This window comes from Peromyscus eremicus, chromosome 2, assembly GCF_949786415.1.
Source record: "Peromyscus eremicus chromosome 2, PerEre_H2_v1, whole genome shotgun sequence".
Classification (NCBI taxonomy): domain Eukaryota; kingdom Metazoa; phylum Chordata; class Mammalia; order Rodentia; family Cricetidae; genus Peromyscus; species Peromyscus eremicus.
This window is the reverse complement of record NC_081417.1, coordinates 157,997,370-158,003,372: the sequence shown is the minus strand read 5'-3', so window position 1 is coordinate 158,003,372 and position 6,003 is coordinate 157,997,370.

Genomic DNA, 6,003 nt, shown 5'->3' with positions numbered 1-6,003 from the left:
TTTGTGCTGGGTTTGTGTTCTCTTTCCTGCTCACTGTGCCAGCCATAAACCAGCCACAACTTGTTTTCTAAACAACTGTAAGGACTCTGCCGCACAGGGAAGAGCAGTCACATTTGGTGACACTGTAGCAAACTTCTCACAGTTTTCCCTCTATACATTTCCAGTTCCCATGTCGTTTTAGCCATAATCTGTTTCCAGGCACTGAAATGGGGGGGAGGGAGGGAGATAAGACTTTAGCCCCCTGCCTTTTTTTTTTTTTTTTTTTTTTTTTTTTTTTTTTTTTTTTTTTTTTTTTTTTTGAGACAGGGTCTTGCTACTGTAGCCCAGGTTGATCTCAGACTTTAATTCTCCTGCCTCAGCCTCCCAAGTGCTGAAAATGCAGATGTGTACCGCTGGACCTGACCTGACTTGACAAGAGATATTGGTAGCTGCATTATAAACCTTTTCCCCCATTTATCCTCTTCTCCATGTTTGAACCGTTTTAAAGAACTGCTTATTGGCTGCTGCTTGTCTCCTCAGTATATTTCCAGAAGTGAGGTCTGTTTAAGCCCAGGTATGCTCTCAAGTGTGGGGCGCCAGAGCCTCCAGTGTGGGCCTCAAACACTGAGTGCATTGAGCAGTGCCACGTAGGCTTTGCTGCTGAGGGATGCAGCCCTGGGGATGTACTTCATTCTGACAGGAGGGACTAGTGTGGTCTAGAGCCTTCCTTTTTTTTAAGTAATTTTTTTCTTTTTCTTTTTAATTTTTTTAAATTTAATTTATTTTTATTTTATGTGCATTGGTGTTTTGCCATGGCTGTCAGGTCCCCTGAAACTGGAGTTACAGACAGTTGTGAGTTTCCATTTGAGTGCTGGGAATTGAACCTGGGTCCTTTGGAAGAACAGTCAGTAAGTACTCTTAGCCGCTAAGCCATCTCTCCAGCCCAGTTTTTTTTTCTTTTTCAAGACAGGGTTTCTCTGTATAGCCCTGGCTGTTCTGGAACTCCTCTGTAGACCAGGCTGGCCTTGAACTCAGAGATTATCCTCTTGAGTGCTAGGATTGATTCCAGAAATGTGCAAGCCACCGCTGTCCAGCCTAAGGTTTTTTAAAAACTAGAATTTTAACCTAATTATGGTGGTGCACATCTATAATCCTAGCAATCAGGAGGTAGAAGCAGGAGAATCAGGCATACCAAGTTTGAGGCCAGCCTATGCTATATAAGACTCTGCTTCAAAATGAAATATGTAAATACTTTACTAAGATTTTATTTAAAGATGTGAGTATTATATATAGTCCAGGCTGACCTCAGACTCCATATGTAGCTGGGGATAACCTTGAACTTCTGTTTGTTTCTTTGTTTGAAACAAGGTCTGTGTAGTCCTGGCTATCTGGCTAGTCTGAAACTCCTTTGTAGACCAGGCTGGCCTTGAACCCACAGAGATCCGCCTGCCTCTGTCCCCGAGGTGCTGGGATTAAAGGTGTGCACCACCATGCCCAGCTAGCCTTGAACTCCGATCCTCCTGTTTCCCTGAGTGCTGGAGTTACTAGGATGTGCCACCACACTCAGGCTGTGGGGTGCTGGAGATCCAGCCCAGGGCTTTGCATGCTAGATAAGCCATCCTGCCAGCGAGTCACATCCTCAGTCTTCTCCCTGATGGAGAGGAATGTAAGAGGGATCAAAAAGACCAGAGTAAGGCTAAGGCAGAGTATAACTAGGGCCACATATGAAACCCTGTGTCGGGAGGAAGGCGGGAAAAGTCTGTAGTTGTGTGTCCTTCAGCTTTCACTCTGGAACTTGAGCGAGTGTTACACAGGGAGGTCACGTCTCAGTCAGAACGGCTAGAGACGCCTGCTGACTCCTGAGGTGTTTCAGAGGAGATTTGCAGTTGTATGTCATTTTCATGTGTTCACCTTACTGTCTAGGAGACTGGTGGGCATTCCCTCGGCTCCCTAGCAGGCCTTGCTTTAGGAAGTGTCTAGAGGTCAAAGCAAGTGACTGTCTTTCCGTGTTCCTGAAGTGCATGATAGGAAAGTGGTCTTCATTCCAGAAACTCATAGCTGCTTGATGTGGCAGGAGGCATAGTTCCCTGGTTTTAATACTCCTAGTAAAACTTGAATAATTTTATCTATCCTAATGTGTAAAAATTAGATTCCTTAATTTGTTTTGGTTTTTATTTGTTTGTTTGTTTTGTTTTGTACTTTATGTGTATGAGTGCTTTGCTCTAAGACACACACGGAAGTGCCTGGTGTGCCCCTGGAGTTTAAAAAAGGGCATGCGGTCGGTCCCCTGGAACTGGAGTGAATTGTGAGCTGCCGCCTGAGTGGAATCAAACCCAGGTTCTCTGTAAGAATGAGTGCTCTTAACCACTGAGCCATCTCTCTAGCCCAGGTTTCTTGGTTTTGTTTTGTCCTAGGCTGGCCTCAAACTTACTGCATGTAGCTGAGGGGGACCTTGAACTGGTGCGCTTGTGTTTGCCTCCCCAGCTGCTGGGGTCACAGGTGTGCGCCACCATACTTGGGTAGACTGCTTCGTTTTCTCGTGTGGTTTTGGATAACTACATTTTATATGAGCGAGTCTAAATTAGTTTTCTGTTTCCCCAACACCAGGGCATTGAAGGAGAAGTTTCAACACCCAAAGCAGAAAGGGGAAGGGCTGTTGGATTTAAAGTGGAAAAGATCACCAGAACTGTGGGGACAGCAACCCCATCACTTATTCCTTTGTCCTTCACAAGTTCAGTTGATGGAAAAAATTACTTTGAAACAGGATCTCTGTAGATCAGGCTGGCCTCTTGAGATCTGCCTGCCTCTGTCTCCTGAGTGCTGGGATTAAAAGCGTGCACCACCACACCCAGCCCAGAAATTCATTATTTTAATTTTTTTAAAGATTTATTTTACAGGGCTAGAGAGATGGTTCAGTGGTTATGAGCACTGACTGATCTTCCAGAGTTGAGTTCAATTCCCAGCACCCACATGGTAGCTCACAATTGTCTGTAATTCTAATTCCAGGGGACCCGACACCCATGGCAAAACACCAATGCACATAAAATTTTTAAAAAAGATTTATTTTACTATTTTACATGTATGAGTGTTTTGCCTATTATTTGCATGAATCGAACCTGGTCCTCTGAAAGAGCAATAAGGTAGCCTAATTCATTACTTTTAAATAGTCCTTATACATACATCTGTATGCACATGCATACAGTCCTGGCTTTAACAGCCCTCACTGCATACTGGCATCTGCCAAGCACTGCACCAAGGGGTCGGGTATTTGCCCATATAAGTTAATCCTGGCAACCTTGTCAGCAGTGAGACTGACTGTACATGACTAGCTTGAGATGACGCAGATTGCAAACGGAAAACTGACTACAGGAATGCGTGTGCCCCTACTGAATGAATGGATGGATGGATGGGTGGATGAAAGAGAGCCAGGAGGACGGAAGGCCTGGTGAATATTCTTTTTTTTTTTTTCTTTTTTTTTCCCGTTTTTTCGAGGCAGGGTTTCTCTGTGTAGTTTTGCGCCTTTCCTGGAACTCACTTGGTAGCCCAGGCTGGCCTCGAACTCACAGAGATCCGCCTGGCTCTGCCTCCCGAGTGCTGGGATTAAAGGCGTGCGCCACCACCGCCCGGCTGGCCTGGTGAATATTCTAACTCAAGGCTGGTAGCTAATGTCTGAGGTAGTCAGTTTAAAAGGTGAAAATATTTGTTTTCATTGTTTGAGTAGTTCTAGTCCACGATTGATTGATCCATTGTTTGGGGGCCTCTAGAGAGACAGCAACATGATAATGAGGTGCACAGCATAGCAAAAGCCACCGAACAGCCTGGAAGCAGACTAAACCCCCACAGTCTGCTGCAAGACATGCTCTCATGACCATCTACTAGGCCTTAACTCTTGGGGCTAGAGAAATGGCTCATCTGTTAAGAACACTTGTAGCTGGAGTTTTCCTTCCACTTCCCAGCATTTTCCTCTCTGCTTATCCCGCCTCTACTATACTTCCTGCTTGGCTACTGGCCAATCAGCATTTTATTTATCAATCAATCAGAGCAACACATTTACAGCATACAGAAAGACATTCCCAGCAAACACTAGCTTTTCTTCTGGAGGATGTGGATTCAGGTTCCGACGCCCACATAATGACTCAGAACCTCTGGTTCCAGGAGACCCAATGCCCTCTTCTGGCCTCTGGGTACCAGGTACCATTGTGGTACACAGACATACATGCAGGCAAAACACTCATTCAAATAAAAGGATTTTTTGTTGTTTTAAAAGTTTCCATCTGTCGGGGCTGGAGAGATGGCTCAGAGGTTAAGAGCACTGCTTGCTCTTCCAAAGGTCCTGAGTTAAATTCCCAGCAACCACATAGTGGCTCACAACCATCTGTAGTGAAATCTGGTGCCCTCTTCTGGCCTGCAGGGATATGTGCAGACAGAACACTGTATACATAATAAATAAATAAATCTTTAAAAAAAAAAAAGTTTCCATCTGTCACCTTCGAGTAGCTTCATCAGCTAGAGACCAAAACACACAGGCTTAGGGGACATTCAGGAACCTGTCCAATCTGTAGCAGTTCTGAGTCCAAACATGGGTCTGAAATCATTTTTCCTTCTTTTACCTAAGACTTAGAGAGATACCAATAATCATGAAATGCCTAAGATCCTAAGTGATGTTCAGGCAGTTCTTAGACAAACATTATGCGTCAACTAGAGACCTTCCTTGGAACTCAAGGCAGCCACCAGCTTCTCCCAGAATGGGAGCGATACTTAAATATAGCACCACACACGTTACGGGTGAGTACAACCTAGGCACACTCAGAGCTGGTGAAAGTCGAAAGGAAGACAGGAAAGGCCGCCTTTTCTCCGATGTGCAAGAGAAGCCCTCCCACCCTGTGATTTCACATTGGTTCCTGGAACCTTCACTCACTCTGCTTCCTCCTTCCCACCTAGTGAATGCACATACATGGCTGGGTGTGTGGGCAAATGAACTGGCAACAAAGTAAGACAGTCCAGTGACCCTCAGCCTGTCATTGCTCACAGAGAGCTTGATCCTAAAAGCGTTCATAAAATTGTGTTCCACAGAAACAATATGTAATTAGATATAAACAATTCCTTTTTTTCTTTATTTTTTATTTTTTTTTTATTTTATTTTATTTTATTTATTTTTTTTTTTTTTAATGAGACAAGGTCTCGCTACATAATCCTGGCTGTTTAGGAACTTGCTATTTAGACCAGGCTGGCCTTGAACTCACAGAGATCAGCCTGCCTCTGCCTCCATAGTGCTGGGATTAAAGGTGTGTGCCACCACGACTGAAGTATTTTTTGCTAGAGTTTCATTTTTTTTTTAAAGACGGTCTCACTATTAGCCTTTGCATTGTCTGGATGACCTGGAACTATGTAGACCAGGCTGACCTCAAATTTACAGAAATCAGCCGACCTCCACTGGGATTAAAGGCATGCACCACTAAGCCTCAGTGGGTTTTTCTTGATCCATAATATAGCTCACATCAGTGCTGGAACACTTGTATAACATGGTTCTTCCCGTGATCTCACCCCCTGAGATAATCGATTTGAAGTGCACAAGCTTCATCAAACTTGGCATACTATGAAAATCATCTACATGCGATTTAAAAAAAAAAAAAGTATCACTCCTTCAGGGCTAATACCTCCAGCTCAGGAATTCTTTCTAATGGCTGCACTATGTTCTGAAACATACCTATCCTGTGATTATTTAACCTCGTTCCCATCTTTGGACGTTTGTGTTTGTGCAAGCTAATTTTTAACCACTATGGCTTCTGGAGCAGCAACCGGCCGGCTTTGGCCCGACGCCAGGAAAACAGGACTAACCGGAGGAAAGCACCAGCAAGTATTGGGGCGGGATGGCAGGACTAAGCCGACTCTATGAAGCGCGGGAGCAGCAAAATGCACGCATGCGCACGCAGCAGGTGTGGGCGGGGCTCCCTCCAGCTGTAGAGCGTGGTTTTCCAACTCCGGACGCTGGAGGGCGCTTCCGAGCCAGCGCCGAGCGTTTCC